We start from the raw sequence: 19,115 nt of genomic DNA on the forward strand, positions 1-19,115 counted from the left end.
CTTATCTTTCTAAAACCATGGATGCCGTGGTGAAAGGCTGGCCTTCCTGCCTTCGTTCAATTGCAGCTACAGCGCTTTTAATTCAAGAGACAGAAAAGATTTCCCTAGGAGCACCAGTAGATGTTTACACCCCCCACTCGGTTCAAACATTGCTAGAACAAAAACTTCCTGCATGGGCTACGTCAGCCCGACTGACTAAATATGCCAGCTTAATTTTGGAAAATGATTCAGTTAAACTGTTTCGTTGTGAACGGCTCAACCCAGCCACTCTTTTGCTTCGACCACCAGAAGAGGCTAACACATCAGAAGGCCCCCATGACTGCCATCAGGTTTTGGAGACTATTGTTGGGATCCTCCCTAACCTCCAAGTTGAACCCTTTAACTTGGCAGAATGTCAGTTTTGGACTGATGGTTCTTCTTTTGTTGAAAATGGGATCCGCCAGACAGGTTTGGCTGTGGTCACCACTGATGAACCTATTTTACTACGTAAATTGCCCTCCCATTGGTCAGCCCAAGCAGCTGAACTGTTAGCCCTTATAGAAGCTTGTTATCTTGCCAACATTTTTACTGATAGCCGGTATGCCTTTTTAGCTGCACACACACATGCTGCTCTTTGGAAAGCTCGAGGATATGTGGGGGCAGATGGAAAAGCTTTAAAGATTAAACCTCTTCTTGAAGAACTAGCTATTGCTGTCCGTTTACCTGCCCAATTAGCAATAGTTCACTGCAGAGGTCACCAGACTGATCGAGGTGAAATCTCCCGAGGCAATTGTGCTGCCGATTATTGGGCAAAACAAGCTGCCCGTGGGGGTGATATTATGCCTGCAGAAACTCACCGACTTTTGCCCCTCATTCCTGTGGAGCCTGATCACCCACTTCCCCCTCTCTATGATCAGAGAGATCATCTTGATCCACAAGGAAAGTGGAAGGATGGGTGGTGGATTGTTGACAACCGTGTTCAGCTGCCTCTTCAAATTCTGTGGATGGTTGTCAGAAGAAGTCATGCTATGGCCCATTGTGGCCCCAAGCCTCTGTTCAAGTGGCTTTCTCAAAGATACAGCAACAAGAAGCTGAGGCACCTTTGCCAATCAGCTGTGGCTCAATGTACTATCTGCCACAGAAATAACCCAAAGAGTGGTAAACCTACTCCTCCAGGCCACCTCCGTACTGCTCAATACCCAGGGAAAGCCTGGCAAGTGGACTTTACTGAACTTCCCAAAAAGGGACCCAAAAATCTTCTTTTGGTCTTTGTGAATTTGTTCTCCGGGTGGCCTGGAGCCTTCCCTGTTTCATCTCAGTGTGCAGGAGAAGTGGTTAGGGCCCTAGTGGAGTACATCATTCCAAGATTCTCAGTCCCTAAAGGGTTAGAATCAGATAACGGCCAGCACTTCACCTCTGAAGTCACTCAGCAAGTCAGTAAATTCCTGGATATTCCTTGGCATTTACATTCCAGTTGTGAGATTTGCCCCGTTCGACAGAGAAACTCTCGTGACACGTGTGGTTCACAAAGAAGGTTTACTCATGCGTAACGTAGTAGTCACAAGCAAAGCCAGGACTGGCTTGGTACAATTGCATCACTTGTTATATTCCCCCCTTCCCGCGCTTTTTCCCGCCTCGTGATCGCGTTGCGGCTGTGGGCTATTAGGCCCCCCAATGTCCCCCCTGATCGTTCATGATGGCAGGGTCGGTCAGAGTCCATTGTCCTTGATTGCCAGTCCCCCTCCGGCTGGGTTGGTCCCTCCCTGCTACGTGCAGACCCGCGGGTTCTGTGCTGCGTTGCGATCTTGTTTCGCTGCCCTGCGGCCCCGTTCCTTGCTTGCTCGCACCGTTATCAGTTCATAGTTAAAAGCTTCCGCTGCGGTTTTCCTGTTTAGCTGGCCGCAGGTGGCTCGTTAATTAGCGGCGCTTTCGGTTCCTCTTTTCCCCGCTAGCTACCGCCGGTGGATTCCGCGTGGTCTGGTTGCGAGCTTCCCTGCAACCCCGTGCTTCCCTGAAGCCTCGTGCTGACCGAACCTGACATGCCGCCCCCCTGACGACAACTCCCCCCCCTCGGTCCTATTTCGGCTTCCCGGGGTATTTACTGTAAAAGTCCCGCACTAGGTCCGGCGCCCTTATGTGGGTTTTACTCACCCATTCGCTGTGGGACTTGGGGAAATGTTTCCATTGCACTAGGAGCTGGGTCTGCCCCTTGTGCCTCCGGGCGTCCAGTATCCGGTTGATTTCGAAATGCTGCTCCCCCGACCATGATGGGTGGTGGTACTCCCTCCGCCTTGTGCCAGGCGTTCCCCGGCTGGTGCAACTTTAGCAGGCTGCAATGGAACACCGGGTGGATCTTCCCGAGGCTTTTCGGGAGCGTCAGCCTGACGGTCACCGGATTGATGACCTCCGAAATGGGGAACGGCCCCACAAACCTCGGGCTGAGTTTTTCGATGCCTGGTGCGTCTTTAGGTTTTTGGTTGACAGATACACCTGGTCCCCCACTTTCCACTTTTCCTCGGGGAGCCTCTTGCGGTCCGCGTGCTTCTTGTAGTCGGCTTTGGCTCTTTGCAATGCCGCGTGCGCCGCTCGCCGGGTCTCGTCGATTTGGGCGAACCAGGCGTCCAGGGAGTTGATCTGGGATTCCGGCTGAGGCAGCTCCGGCATGGGGACGAAATCTCTCCCGGTGGCTACTTTGAACGGAGAGAACCCGGTGCTCTTGTGGACGGCGTTGTTGTATGCCACCTCCGCGAATGGTAGTAGCTCCGCCCAATCGTCCTGTTGGTGCCCCACGTAGCAGCGCAGGTACTGTTCGAGCCCCCGTTCAGGCGTTCCGTGGCTCCGTCCGTCTGCGGGTGCGCCGCGGAGGATAGGGCTTGTTTCGTCCCCACCCGCTTCAGGAACTCCCGCCAGAACCGCGCGATGAAGTTGCCGCCCCGATCGCTGACGATACGTCGAGGTGCGCCGTGGAGTCGGTAGACATGTTGCACGAACAGTCTCGCCAGCCCCTCGGCCGTGGGGACTCGCCGGCACGCTACAAAGTGCGCTTGTTTGGAGAATAAGTCCGTGACCACCCAAATGGCGGTCTTCCCCTTACTCTCCGGGAGCTCCACTATGAAGTCCATGGCGACCTCTTGCCAAGGGCCGTCGGGTTCCGCTACCGGCTGGAGTAGGCCTCTAGGTTTGCCTTTGGCTCCTTTCGCTGTTGCGCACACCGGGCAACCCCCGAGTACGCCTCCACGTCCTTCCGGAGCGTGGGCCACCAAAACTGCCGCCGGATTAAGTGGAGTGTCTTTACGAAGCCGTAATGCCCCGCGCTCCGGCTGTCGTGGGCTCTCTCCATGACCTCCCGTCGGCAACCCTCGGGCACGTACAGCTTTCCTTCGTGCCACCACAACCCCTCTTGGCCGGTTAGCGCCTCTCGGTTCTGCTTGAGCCAATCGTCCCGCTCCGCCGCCTCCGCGAACCCTTGCCTTACTTCAGACGCCGCGTCCCGTCGCTCCCCCTTGGTCTGGCTTCGGGTCACCGCCTTTGCAGCCAGCCTGCTGGCGGGGATGACGGAGTCCACGATCTCCTCCCGTAGGCTGGCGTGTTGGGGCATGCGAGACAGTCCATCCGCTAAGAAGTTGCGCTTCCCGGGGATGTGTTTCAGTGTGAACCTGAACCTCCCGAAGTATTGGGACCACCGTGCCTGTTTGGGGGATAGCTTACGCGGGGTCTTCAGGGCCTCGAGGTTCTTATGGTCCGTCCACACCTCGAACGGTTCAGTTGCCCCTCCAGTAGATGCCTCCACGTGGCCAGCGCCCACTTGACCGCGTACGCCTCTTTCTCCCACACCATCCACCTCCTCTCCGTCTCGGTGAATTTGCGGGAGGCGTAGGCGCACGGGTGGATGGCCCCCTCCGGGCTGGGTTGGAGCAGGACTGCTCCCGTTGCCACGTCTGATGCATCCACTTGGATTATAAACCGCCGGTCTGGGTCGGGATGGCGCAGGATCGGCTCCGCGGTGAACCGCTGTTTTAGTTCCTCAAACGCCCCCTGGCATTCTGCAGTCCACGCGAGTGCCATGCTGGGCTTGGGGGTTTCCCAGTGCCCTTGGTTTTTAGCAGGTCGGTTAGGGGAAGGGCGATTTGGGCGAAGTTCGGGATGAACTGACGATAGAAGTTCGCAAACCCTAGGAAGCTTTGGAGTTGCCTCCGGGTTCGCGGCGCTTCCCAGCCCAGGACATCCCTTACTTTCGCCGGGTCCATCTCAATTCCCCGGCTGGATATTCGGTAGCCGAGGTAGTCTAGTTGCTCTCGATGGAACTCGCATTTCGAGAGCTTTGCGTACAGCTGTGCCTTCAGCAGTCTCTGGAGCACCGTGCGCACCAGGCTCACGTGCTCCGCCAGGGTCTCGGTGTAGATGAGGATGTCGTCCAGGTAGACCAGGACGCCCCGGTAGAGTAGGTCGTGCAGCACCTCATTTATTAGCTGCATAAATACTCCCGGGGCCCCTTTTAATCCGAACGGCATCACGGAAAACTGGTAGCTTCCGAGCGGGGTGTTGAACACCGTCTTCCACTCATCTTTTGCGCGGATCCTAACTCTGAAGTAGGCTTCGCGCAAGTCCAGTTTTGTGAACACCCTCCCCTTCGACAGATGCGACATCAAGTCCTTCATCAGGGGGGGGGGTATTTGTACTCCGTGCTGATTGCGTTCAGCCCCCAGTAGTCTACGCACATACGGAGCGAGCCGTCCTTCTTCTCCCGGAATAACACCGGGGCCGCTAATGGTGACTTCGCGGGTTGGATGAATCCCCGCGCTAGGTTCTTGTCTATGAACTCGCGCAGGGCCCCCATCTCCCTCCTCGACAGGGAGTACATTTTCGGCTTAGGCAGGGTCGCTCCTGGCTCTAGCTCGATGGCGCAATCACTGGGCCGGTGTGGTGGGAGCTGGTCGGACTCCTTCTCCCCGAACGCTGCCGCCAGGTCTCGATACTGCCTCGGGATTCCGCCGCCCGTCGGGGGTTCCCCGGGTCCGGCCCCTCGCTTTGCGGTCGCCTCGCCAGTCGCCGCTGCCTCCCCTCGCCTCGGGATCGTGGCGGGTCTCCGGGGTCCCGGCGCTGCTGCTGCTGCTGTTGCCGCCCGGGTCTTGGGCCCCATCTGCTCTCGCCCCGTCTCCCGGTGTCCCGGACCCTCCGCTTGTCCGCCGGTGGTTGCGGCTGCCTCCGTCTCCACGGCTCGGTCCCCTCTGCTCTCGCCCCTCGCCGGTCTGTCGACCCCGAACCGCACTGCCTCCGCCGTCCAGTCGACTCGTGGGTTCCGCCGCCGCAGCCACGCCAAGCCGAGTACCACCGCGTAGTCGGCCACCGGGACCACCACGAACCTCAGTTCTTCCCGGTGACTCCCGATCGTCATCTGGACCGGCTCGGTGTAATACTGAGCTGGCCCCCCCCCGCCAGCGTGCCATCTAACTGGCTGAATGAAATGGGCTCCCGGAGGGGCCTCAGCTGTAGCCCGAGCCCCGAGACCACCGCTGGGTGCATCAAGCAGTGGGTGCAGCCCGAGTCCAGTAGCGCCCGTAGCTGCGCCTCCCTCCGGATCTCACCCCCGGACGTGTATCCTCACCCGGAACGGTGGGCAGTCCTCGTCTCCTATTGGGTCCGCGCGCCTCGACTCCCCTGCTCGCACTGGGACGCCGTTCAGTGCGAGCGCGCCTCGTTTCCCGCCGGCTCCGAGTCCTCTCTGGAGGATGCTGTCTCCGGGGTCGACCACCCCCCGCGTCCTTTCTCGGTCACCGCCGCCACTGCCCCCTTCCGCGGTCGGTCACCGGTCCTTTCCCGTTCGCACGCGGGGTTTTGACTTCGGGCCGTGGTGGGGCGCCTTCCCGCTCCGTCGGGCACTGCGCCGCTCGGTGGCCTCTGCCTCCGCATCGGAAGCACAGATTCGGGGCTCTGGTCGCCTCTCGCCTCCCGGTGGACTGCCGTCGACCGCTCCGTCTCTCCTCGGGGGTCCTCTCCCTCGGCCGGTCCCTCATCTGGTCCCGTCGTCTTGTGCTCTGTTGGATCTGCCGCCACGCCGATTCCGCCGTTCCGGCCAGCCAGATCCAATCCTTCACTGTGGACGGGTCGTCCCGCCCCAGTGCCCGTTCCAGGATCTCTGGGTTGAGTCCCCTCTTAAAATACTTCACCTTCAGGGACTCCGGCCAGTCCGCGAGCTTCTCGGCCAACCTCCGGAACTCTAGGGCATATTCCGATACCGATTTGCCCCGCTGTCTGAACTGTAGGATGTCGTCCTCCGCCCGCTTGGCGCTCAATGTGTCCTCGAATCTGTCCCGGAGCGCCTGCATGAAGTCCGGGAAACTCCGTAGTTCCGCCGCGTTGGCATCGTACAGCCCGATCACCCAGCTGGCTGCTTGGCCATCTAGCAGCTCGGCCACGTAGGATACCCTGTCCTCGTCTCTAGCGAATAGGTGACCACCCCTCTGCATGAACCCCCTGACGTGCGTCAGAAAGTGCGGCAGCTGTTCGGGGTCCCCTGAGAACTTCCCAGTGATACCTCGAAGTCTCAGGGCGTCTGCCGCCCGTTGGTCTTCCGACCGGGGCGCCGTGGGTGGTGCCGGCGGGGGTGTCGAACCGCCCCCCCTGTCGCTCGCCTCCTCGTTCACCGCCGGTGGCCCCACTCTCTGTAGTAGGGTCTGGAGCATCGCCTCCACGGCGTCTAGGCGTCGCTCGACTCCCTCCTCTAGTCGGGCGAATTTCTCGCTCCACTCACGGTTCCGGAACCCCGAACCCCGGGTCATCGTAACGCCTGAATCGTCTGGTCCTTGGTTCACGCCCATCGACCACCGCTCGGATGGAGTGCGCCCGGCCCTGGCCGCTGCCCCGTCGCTCCCGGGCGGCTCCGACCGCCCTTCCGCGAGCCTGGATCCCTCGCGCTCCAGCTGACCCACGGATTCCTCGTCGCTGGTCATGCCTGTATTGAGAAAGAAAACGCTCCTCGGTGGTGCCGGGTAGCGCTGACGGTGAGTCCTGGCTTTATGTGAGATTTGCCCCGTTCGACAGAGAAACTCTCGTGACACGTGTGGTTCACAAAGAAGGTTTACTCATGCGTAACGTAGTAGTCACAAGCAAAGCCAGGACTGGCTTGGTACAATTGCATCACTTGTTATATTCCCCTTTCCCGCGCTTTTTCCCGCCTCGTGATCGCGTTGCGGCTGTGGGCTATTAGGCCCCCCAATGTCCCCCCTGATCGTTCATGATGGCAGGGTCGGTCAGAGTCCATTGTCCTTGATTGCCAGTCCCCCTCCGGCTGGGTTGGTCCCTCCCTGCTACGTGCAGACCCGCGGGTTCTGTGCTGCGTTGCGATCTTGTTTTGCTGCCCTGCGGCCCCGTTCCTTGCTTGCTCGCACCGTTATCACTTCATAGTTAAAAGCTTCCGCTGTGGTTTTCCTGTTTAGCTGGCCGCAGGTGGCTCGTTAATTAGCGGCGCTTTCGGGTCCTCTTTTCCCCGCTAGCTACCGCCGGTGGATTCCGCGTGGTCTGGTTGCGAGCTTCCCTGCAACCCCGTGCTTCCCTGAAGCCTCGTGCTGACCGAACCTGACACCAGTTACAGGCCACAGGCTTCAGCCAAGGCTGAACGTATGAGCCGTACCTTAAAGGCCCAGCTTGCAAAGCTTTGTCAGGAGACTCAGTTGCCATGGCCCAAAATATTGCCCCTTGCTTTAACACGTATCAGGGCTATGCCCAGAGGGCCACTATTGTTGTCCCCCTTTGAAATGCTTTATGGGAGACCATTTGTATCTCATGAAGTGCAAACTGCATGGACTGGGGAAAAAAAACTTTTCTCAATACTTGCAGAAGCCGGCGCACGTTTTATCTTCTATTTCCCTGCAGGTCCGAGACGCCTTGCCAGTCGCTCCTGACATACCACCCATCGCCCAGCCAGGCCAGTGGGTTAGAGTGAAGGAGCTGTTCCCATCTTGCACTGATCCAAAGTGGTCCGAGCCGAAGCAAGTCCTCCTGAGCACGCCAACTGCTGTAAAAGTCGAGAGCATTAAAGCTTGGGTGCACGGATCCAGGATCAAGCAGGTGAAGGAACCCCCAGACACTTGGCAGGTTTCCTTGGTCGATGGACTTAAATTAAAATTGCAGCGCTCTCCAGCTTCACCAGAAGACCTTTTTAAGGACTAATTAGGTCCACCGGTAGTGACCTAATTCAAGAACAACCAGAAGATTTGAAACTATAGACTACACCAGCCACACGATTTTTAGATGTGTTGGCTTGGTCATGAACCAAGTTGTGAAATTGATATTGTTTTTATTGTGTTGATTGTTTGTTTTGGAATACTTTTCATTTGTTGTTGGTTTCCCCGCACTTTTTGGGGAAGAGATAAAGATGGGACTGATTAGTATTTTTTGGAGGGGGGATGTTTTGATGCCTTGGATGCCCAGGGATAGATCAAAGAGTGTTTGTCTGAAGAATTTGATCATAAGCCTATTGGTAATTGAAGTGTTCCTTTTGGTTGACAATATTGATGCTTATATCGAAAGGTTTGGAGTTCGGAGACCACCCCCTCCTGCACCGATTTATAAGGTAATACGAAGAAAGGATACAGAGGAATTTGTGTCCCGTCTACAGCCTAATAAGACATATATGTATGATACTGTGGTTTTGTCCCAAACTCTGCTGCAGGAAGGTAACCCCGAAATAGCAAAGGACTGTTGGATATGTTTACCTATAGCCCCAGGGGTTCACCAAGACCTTCCTGTCCCAGCAGAATGGTGGTACAAAATCAAGACTAAGTTGGTTTTCACTGGAAAAAGACCCCAGAGTGGAATTGCTCAAGCTTATTTTGATACACTTAAGAGGATGATACTGAGACTGGGACTGAAACAGGGCCCCCCCATAGATGGGCCTGTTGCTCTTGGAGTAGAAATGCTGGATAAAACACCAATATGTGTTCAGCGACATGATCCTCATAAACCTAAGAAACGAGTGGAAGTGGGAAGGATTGATGTGAATGCTTGTTCTATGGTGGTTTTGATGGTCCGTAATCATACCCTCACGATGATAAAAGCTATGTATGCACCTATGAAGCAGATCAAAGATGTGTATTTAACTAGAGGATCCAGAGTAACTATTGTGCAAGGAAAAGTGAGAGAGAACTGGTGTTTGGATAAACCTGCCTACGCTCAGTTCGATCTCCCCCCTTGGCTCTTAAAGAGCAAGAAGGGAAAGAATTGTTTCCCTATTCCCCAGAGGTCCCAAGAGGGACAATGGGAAGACTCCTCATATTTTGTGGACCCTTCACTGCCAGGAGTGGTGGTAAACAAATCAATGGAAGCCCCTGTGAGCCCACAAGAAGGGGTGCAACCATTGATTGGGATGTATTTGACTGAGACTTTCATTGTAAGGTTCAGTGAAAGCTCACAGGAAAAAGATTTTGAATTTACTTTGAGACCGTGCCTGGAAGAGGGAGGAGTTTTCTTTCCTTGTGGGGACAAGGCGTTCCGATGCCTGCCTCTTAACTGGGAAGGAATATGTACTTTGGTTTTCCTGTCTCCTGATATTGGGGTTATTGTAAATAAGCAAGACCCGCCGATCCCTTTGATAGGACATATTCGGAAGAAAAGAGTCCCAATTCTTCTTCCCTTGTTAATGGCTATAGGAGTAGCTACGGGAACTGGGATTGCCGGAATAACACATTCTGCTACCAAGTTTCAACAACTGTCAAAAGATTTTCAAAGTAGTTTGGATCAAATAGCTCAAGGAGTACTAGAACTCCAGAACCAATTGGATTCATTGGCGGCTGTAGTTCTCCAAAACAGACGAGGCCTTGATCTTCTCACAGCTGAGAAGGGAGGTCTCTGTCTCTTTTTGGAAGAAGAGTGTTGTTTTTATACCAATAAACCAGGAGTAGTTCGACAGGTTGTTAAAGACCTGCAAGAAAAAGCTTCTGAAATAAGACAAAAGTTTATAAATTCAGATCAATGGTTCTCCTGGCTACCTGGAAGCGCCTGGGTAAAACAAGTATTATTTCTGCTTTTATGTGCATTTGCTGGGTTAATGTTTATTCCATGTATAATTCCTTTAGTGAGAAAATTAGTAACGTCCGCAGTGGCTAACATGGCTGTGACCGCGTCTCCAACAATGCAATTTTCGGCTAACAGACCAGCGGAGATATTGTTTCTTAAACCCATCCCTAAGGAATGTGTTCCACTAATGAAGAACTCATAAAAATTAACTGCTTGTTTGCCATTGTACCTTTAAGCTTTTGCTGATATACTAACCAACGAAACTGTTAATGGAGCCCTGTCATCCATTTGAGTACAATGAGTTTGAATGTTTTTTTTAACCTGTAGAAAAGGTTTATCATTCCAATTATAAATGCAAGGGGAAAGAGAGCGAGCGGACGTGGGCAACAGCATGTGATGAGCAATAGCTGTGGATTTCACAGTTACTGCTAACTGCCTTAATGAGTACGTGTATGTGTGTAAGAAGGAGGGAGTGGAGAAAGTGGAAGAGAAAGGAAAGGAAAGGAAAGGAAAGGAAAGGAAAGGAAAGGAAAGGAAAGGAAAGGAAAGGAAAGGAAAGGAAAGGAAAGGAAAGGAAAGGAAGGAGGTGTATGTGGTAAATTTAATGGTTGTTTCCAAATAAAGGATACCGGAAAGGTTATTGAGAGAATTATAGACCAGATGTGTGAAATTGCCCATGTTCCAATTTAGAACAGGACAGGAGGGCTAAATCTTGGATAGTTTGGTAGTCGCTTTCTGATTGGAAATGCATAGAGTTAATGATTTTATTGGCTTTTGCTGGATTCTTGTTTTTGCCTTGCTTAATTTTCCTTTTTTTTTTTTTTAATAAATTTTTTATTTTTTACAACAAACACAAACAAACAATAACATAAAAAGCATAAAAAAACCATCTTCCATTTTAAACCGTGTGTCAGCCAGTTACCAATCATTTGTGCCATCCTTTCATAATCTTCACTCATCATTTATATAGAATCTCATGTCATCTATCCAACACATATTTATATATTTATCAGTTATCAATTATTATTCATTTGTTACTAGTCTATAACACCAGCTTTCATAATAGGATTTATATCATTTTTATCCATTGATTATATATATATAATAATTTATATCAGTTTGTCAAGTTTCTATTATATAATTTGTTGATCTATTACATTACTATATCTTTTCATCCAACCATTGATAAAACAAATCCCATATCATATAGAATTGTTTATCTTCTTGCTCTCTAATTTCAAATGTTAATTTACTCATCTCTGCACATTCCATAATTTTCTTAATGACTTCCTCCTGTATAGGTACTTTTTCATTTTTCCAGTTTTTAGCAAATACAATTCTAGCTGCTGTCAGAACATTTACAATCAAATATTTCAGTTCTTTACTATATGTTTCAGGTATAATTCCTAATAGGAATGTCTCTGGTTTAAAGTCTATATGTTGTTTTATCATTTTTTCCAACCATGTGTGGATTTTAATCCAATATCTTTTAGCTTCTGGGCATGTCCACCACATATGGTAGTATGTACCGGGCTTCTGATGACACTTCCAACATTTATCAGACTTGTTCTTGTACATTCTCGCAATCCTTGCTGGAGGTAAATGCCACCTGTAAAACATCTTATACAAGTTTTCTTTATATGCAGTTGACATTGTCATTTTATAGTTTTGAGACCATAATTTTTGCCACTTCTCTAAATCAATTCCGTATCCAAAATTTTTCCCCCATGCAATCATTGTATCTTTAACCTGTTCTTCCTCCATCTTAAATTCTAGTAAATGTCCATAAAGTTTTTTAATCACCTTTTCATCAGTACCCATCAAAATTTTATCTAAAACAGTCAGCTCATCATAAATACCTTCTGCTTTAAAATCTTTATCGAATCTAGATTGTATTTGCAAATATGAGAACCAGTTCATTTTTATACCTTGTTCTTCCAACGCTTGCATAGTTTTAAGTTCACCCTTTTCATTCAATATCTCAGTATATCTAACTGTTTGTTCCTTTTTATATGTTATTGGATAAGAAAAGGCTTCAATAGTGGATATCCATCGTGGAACTTTTAAATAATATTGTCTTCTTGTCTTCTCCCAGTTTAAAAACAATGCCTCTCGAATATAGTGCCTTCTAAAGTAGCCCTGTGTTTTCGTTCCCTTATACCATAAGAAAGCATGCCAGCCCAACAACAGGTCATGTCCCTCTAAGGTCAATAGTCTATTATTTCTTAAAGTTATCCAGTCCTTTACCCACATCAGATTTGTCGCCTGGTAGTATAATTCCCAGTTAGGCAAGGCAAACCCACCTCTTACTCTTGCATCTTGTAGTAATTTAAGCTTTATTCTTGCTTTTTTACCCTGCCAGATGTATTTCAATACAATTTTATTTAAATCATCAAAAAACTCTTTCCCTAAACGAATTGGAATTGTCTGGAATAGATATAACATCCTAGGCAATATATTCATCTTAATAGTGGATATTCTCCCAATCATTGATAATTGTAAATTCTCCCATTTTGTCAGATCTATTGCAATCTGTCGTTTAAGTTTAACATAATTATCCTCCTTCAATGTACTACATCTTGGTGTAATATATATCCCTAGGTATTTAACCCTGTTTGTGACCTGTATTTCCAAGACTTCTTCCAATTCTTTCTTTTGCCTTGCTAGCATATTCTTTGTTAATATCTTTGTTTTAGCTTTGTTTATTTTTAATCCTGCTACTTTTCCATATTCTTCTATCTTTTCAATTAATTTAGGTGCTGTTTCCAATGGGTCCTCTAGTATAAATACTAGGTCATCTGCGAAGGCTTGCAATTTGTACTCTTCCTTTTTGATCTTCATTCCTTTTATTTCTTTCTCTTCTCTTATATTCCTGTTCAACACTTCTAATGTTAAGACAAACAACAAGGGCGATAGTGGACAACCTTGTCTCGTCCCTTTTGTTATGTCTATCTGTTCTGTTAAATCTCCATTTATCATGATTTTTGCAGTCTGCTTATGATATATTGTTTCAATGGCTTGGGTAAATTTTCTACCAAAGCCCATTTGTTCCAATTGCAGTAGCATAAATCGCCAATTCACGTTGTCAAAGGCTTTTTGTGCGTCTAAGAATATCAAGGCCATTTGCTTTTCAGGGTGTGCCTCATAGTATTCCAGTGTGTCCAGAATTACTCTCATGTTATCTTTAATTTGTCTCTTTGGCAAAAATCCGTTTTGATCGGCATGGATAAAATTATTTAAATATCTTTTTAGTCTTTCTGCCAATATTGAAGCAAAAATTTTATAATCTGAATTTAATAAAGATATTGGTCTATAATTTTTAACCTGTTGTGGGTCAGTGTCCTCCTTTGGTATAAGTGTAATGTATGCTTCAGTCCATGTTTGGGGTATCCTCTTCTTTGTCATAACCTCATTCATAACTTCCAATAGTTGAAGGCTCAGTATGTCCTGGAAGGTTCTGTAAAATTCCACTGGCAGTCCATCTGGACCCGGGGCTTTCCCGACATTCTGCTTTTTTAGAGCTTCTGTTAATTCCATCATAGTTATATTCCCCTCTAACATTATTTCAATGTCTTTAGGTATCTGAGGTAATTTCGCTTTCTGTAAATATTGTCTGTCTTCTTCTTCTTGTACATTCTCTTGATAATACAATTTTCCATAGTAGTCTTGTATAATTTTTTTCTTGTCCTCATTACCAAAGCAGATCTGTCCTTCTTCATTTATTAATTGATTAATCCTTTTTGATTCTCTCTCTTTTCTCAGTTTATAAGCTAGCCATCTACCTGGTTTATTTGCATCTTCAAAGTAATTCTGTTTAGCACTTCTAATTTTTTGTGCCAGTTCCTCCTTTTCCATTAATCCCATTTTATGTTTAATTAGATCCATTTTAGCTTTAATATCTTTTTTTTGCGGGGATTTCTGTAACTCTTCTTCCAATTTTTTATGGTCATCCTCCAGTAGTTTAAAAGTCTTTTTCTGCATTATGTTTCTTTTCCTTGTATAATCTATTATTAAACCTCTTGTATAAGCCTTCATTGTATCCCAAAGATTCTGTAATGATGTATCCTCTTTTTTATTTTCATTAAAAAAGAAGGTAAGTTCTTTCTCTATTTTTTGTTTGAAATCTTTTTCTTTTAGTATCCTATTATTTAAAGTCCATCTAAATCTCTTCCATTGTTCTTTCCAGATAACTACCATTGGGTTGTGGTCGGCCCAAATACTTGTTTGTATTTCAATTTCTCGAATGTTAGCAAATAAATCCGCTGACATCCATATCATGTCAATTCTAGACCAAGATGTATGTCTGTCTGAATAAAAAGTATATTGTTTATTTGCCGGATTTCTTTCTCTCCATGCATCTTTCAAGTCTATTTCTTCTATCATTCGAAGGAAGGATTTTGGCAATGTCTTCCTAGTTCTCTTTGTCAATTTCTGTGTTTTATAGTCCAATTGATCATTCATTATTCCATTAAAATCTCCCATCATACAGATGTTAACATAGTCCAATTCAGCTATTTTCATATGTAATTTCCTATAAAATTCTTCTTGATTGTCATTGGGAGCATAAATTGCAATTAAAAGAGTTTTAACATTATTATCTATTATTTCAACCATCAAAATCCTTCCATCATCATCCACATAGATTTGTTCTGCTGGCATTGTATCTCTAATATATAGGACCACTCCTCTTTTTTTACTTTGTGTCAAGGAAGTAAATAATTTACCCAATTTTTTTTGCTGCAACAAATATTCATGTTGTTTTTTGATGTGTACTTCTTGCAGACAAATTATATCAAACTTTAACTTCTCTAATTTATGAAATACTTTCCTTCTTTTAATAGCCAGATTAAGTCCATTTATATTGATCGTAATCAATTTTCTTTCCTCCATGTTAGGCTTTATACGAGGGTTTAATTGCTCTAGTAGATCTTACTTCTCGTTGTTCTCTGGGAACACCATCTCCCCCACTTTCTTCTTTTTCTTTTCCAATTGCTGCCGCACCTTCTTCTTGAAACTCAATTAACGATTCTTCCTTTTGTGTGTCTTCTTCTTTTCCTCTAAAGAATTCTGAATAGAATAGCTCTGCTTTTTGGACTGCATCAACTCTTTGTCTTTGTTCCTGCCAAGTGAACTGAAGACCTTCTGGAATCAACCATCTGTAGTTTACTCCTCTTCTAAGTAGCTCTTTAGTCAGGAATGAATATTGCCTTCTTATGTCTTACTTTTCTTGGCACCTGCTTCAGGACTACGATTTTTTGTGTTTGTACTTTAGTGTTTTCTCTCTTGCCACCTGGAGTATCTGTGCCTTAATAGTTTTTTTTAGTAAATCTTATGTGTACTTCTCTTGGTAGTTTATTTCTCATTGCATATCTCGTATAAACACGAAAGATTTCATCCATCCCATCTGTCATCTTCTCTGTGGTTATCTCCAATGCTTCTGCCAGTATTTCTGTCATTATTTCCGCAAGGTTTTCACCTTTTCCTTCCTCTATGTTTTGAAATCTCAAATAATATTCTGATTTATCAATTTCCCATCCTAGCAAGTCACTCCTGGCTTTTTCGACTTCACTCAGTCGAGTATCGATATCTCCAATTTTCTTATCTCTTTGTATGTCTTCATCTTCAATTTTCTTAAATCTCTCCTCATATTTTGTCATCATCTGTTGTATACTTTCGTCTGTCTTTTCAATTCTATGCTCAATATTCTCCGTCCTCTTTCCAATCTTCTGAATTTCTTGCATAATTGCCTGTAATGTCACTTCCTTCTCTTTTTCATATTGTATCATCGTCTGGATTGAACGTTGTCTGCCAGGAGGTGAAGAGGAAGCTACTGACGTTGATGAGATTGGGGCTGTTATTTTCTTGCTCATCTTGATGCTTAAAGCTGCAGAAAAAAGAAAAGAGGGAGAGAAGAAGGCAAGAACCACAGATACTATTCCACAAAATGAGAATGAGAAACAATAGAAAGGAGATAAAAAAAAAACCTGGAAATAAAAGGGAATGGAAAAGAAAAAATCTTCAGGCACTTGTCCGCCTTAATCCAATAGTATGCAATTAAAAAAAGTTAAAGGAAGAGGAAAAGAAAGCTAAATTTCTTTTTTAAAAAAAAAAAAAAAGAAAACCAGCTGAAGAGAAGGTAGAGAGGAAGAAAAAAAAAAGGAGCAAAAAAAAAAAAAAAAGAAAAAGAAAAAAGAAAAAGAAAAAAAACCAAGGCTCTAGCAAGAAGTACGCTACTGCCACTAAATGTCCAAGGCTCTTGTGACTAAATCAGGCTTTCCACCTTAAACATTTTCAGAATCCACTCTCCGCTTTCTTGTTTATAGTTATTCGGGTGGCACCTATATAAACAGTTTGTCATGCACTTCGCTATCTTTTTAAGAGTCCTTGAGTATGAGTAAAACAAGTCACAGTAGAAAAAACAATATATATATATATATATATATATATATATATATATATATATATATATATATCCAAGCCTCTAGGTGGCAGTGCTACTTTCTTTCATTAGCTTTCGCGTCGCTTTTCCTCTTTCCCAGCCGGGAAGAGAGGAGAGAAAAAAAAAGAGAAAAGAAGAGAAAAAGAAATATGCTTCTTAAAACACTAAAAAAAAATCTTAGTCCTAATGCTTGAAATCAGAAATTATTGAGTATCAAACAGAAAAGCCAGTCCAGTTGAGTTTAAAAATGAAATAAACCACACTCTGCCAGATTCAAGTCCATAAAAAGGGAAAGTTAAATAACTAAAAAATTTTTTCCCAAAGTCTTAATCTCGCCGCTTAGCCCCACTTTTCTTCACTTTTAAAAATTCACTTTGGATTACTTAGGGTGTTCTCTAAGCAAAATTGAATAATAAAGGTCCATCTCACCCGGTTGACACACTTTCTTCTTCCGTTTGGAGCTGTCCCAGCTTTTGCAGTCTCAATGGCTGCCGCTCCGTCGCTGGTTTCAGGGACTTCTCCCGGATCAACCAGAGATTTTGCGATATCCCTGGGATCAACAGGACGTGCCCTATCTAGTCGCCGTCTCTATGGGACGGCTTAGGTCCTTCGGGACCGTCCAGCATCGGAGATATCAGCTGCGATCTTGGGAGCTCCAGATCGCACACCGTACTGCCGCGACGCCAGCTCCGCCTCCCCCCCTTAATTTTCCTTATATGAAATGTTGCCGCTTCCACGATCGATGATTTAACTGTAGTTATAGCCTTTAGAAATCAAGCACAAGCACTTGCCAAACTTATGGTCCTTTGCTTTCTTCCGAAAAGTACATACATAAGAAGCAACTTATGTTCAAAAGCAAAGGGAGGAAGTGAAGGGCATTATTTTAATACACAATTTTATACTCTACATATATATTTCACATAATGTATAAAATAGTGCATTCTATCTTATGAAAGGTTAACTTGCTTTTGCCTTCTAAAGAGAACAGTGTTTTCTCCCCCCACCTTATCTCTTTGTTGAATGCCTGATTGTCTTCGAATGAATAAACAATTAGCTTGGTAAAAGTTGCAAAGAGAAAGGCCCTGAATTCTACAAGAAATAAGGATGTGCTAACCTGTGCTATTCCCTTGGTAACAGGAGAAGAGAGTTGAGCTCACTTTCTCCTTCTGGGATCCACCCTTTTTTCCCCCTTAGACCATCTCTGCATTTCCTTGTATAGGTATGAGGGGATGTACTTTCTGATTAAAAGTTTGATACATTTGTGAATGCCTATAAATTTCTGATGCTTGTTTTGAAAGGGTGTGGCTTCAGTCAACATTCAATTATCGAGGTGTTGATTGGGTTCACCCAGCTGTGTCATGATCAAAATACATCTGTTTATTTTAAAAGAAGTCTTGTCTCAAGTTTTTATTTTATTTGGCTCTTTAAAAACTTGGGTAATAAAAGAGTGCCTTACACTACCCAAACTCACAGAGAGAAATTTTATCCAATGGAAAAAGTGCCTAGAGGTCATATTTGATCTTCAAGAAATTTTGGATTGTATCGAAAATGAAAGCCCTACTGGCACTACTGAAGAGGCTAAAGATTCAGTCAAAGCATGGGAAAGTTAGCAGTGGCTATAATTCTGGACAGTATTTCAGATGTGCAGATGATCCATGTTAAGAAGGGGAATATTGCAGCCCAAATCCTTAAGAATTTGGAATTGTCATATCGATTTGCAAGTAAATGCTCTCACCGGGCCTGGATAAGAGACTTATTTAAGTTGAAACTTAAATATCCAAAGCAGATTGTAACAGTCATGTGACTCAGTTCTTGACAATTATTGAAAAACTAGAACTCACAGAATACCCAATGCAGGAAGAACAGAAAATTTGTTATTTCTTGGGATCACTAGGATCTAAGTTTGAGACTTTTGCAACTCTTATGGATGGGAAGACAGACTTAACTCTGAGAAAAGTGATTGCCCATCTAAGAGAAGAGTGTGTGGAAAGGAGAGAAGAATCTCCCACTAGAAATGAAAAGGCCAATGATTCAAACTATATGTCAAAATTCCAAGTGAAGGCCAAAGTGACACAAAAGAAAATTGTGGGCTTTAACTGTAATAAGGAAAGACATATAGCTAAAGCTTGCAAAGCTCCAAAGTCACAAAGACTCCCTGCATTTAAGCGACCAAATGAAAGGAAAGGGAAAAGTGAGGGAAGTTTTCCTTTACAAGAAAAAAGTCTGTCAACAATCGTGAAACCAAGTCAAACAAATGGATTATAGATTCTGGAGCCTCTAGTCATTTTTGTCATGACAAGAACTTGTTTGAGGACATTCAAAGTATTGACCCATCACAAGGTAGCAGTATTCAAATTGCAGATGGAAAATTCATAAATGCACACGGAGAAGGGTCAGGAGTCCTGAAATGCAAAATAGGTTGTGAGATAAAAGAGAATCCCATACAAAGGGTTTTGTATGCTCCAGAACTGAACTGCAATATGCTTAGTGTCTCCACTCTAGCCAGAAAAGGTTTCCATATATTATTTGAAAATGATGTGTGCCAGGTGTCTAGATGGGAGATTGTATGCTGAAGCAAGCCTAATAGATGGTGTATATGAGATGAATCTTTGGGAACCCCAATCATCTATGGTGGCGCGCTCAAGCCAGAAGGATGAGGTGGATCCACAACTTTGGCACAGGA

General features: G+C 45.9%; 1 pseudogene; it reads left to right on the forward strand.

The window, feature by feature from the left end:
• LOC148215874 (uncharacterized) overlaps window positions 1-18,713 on the forward strand; it is a 39,752-nt pseudogene extending 21,039 nt beyond the window's left edge.
• Window positions 18,714-19,115: the final 402 nt, after the last annotated feature.

This window comes from Python bivittatus, unplaced genomic scaffold (assembly GCF_059951505.1).
Source record: "Python bivittatus isolate LINGU-HERP-01145 unplaced genomic scaffold, Pbiv_v1 ctg000330_np1212, whole genome shotgun sequence".
Classification (NCBI taxonomy): Eukaryota; Metazoa; Chordata; class Lepidosauria; order Squamata; family Pythonidae; genus Python; species Python bivittatus.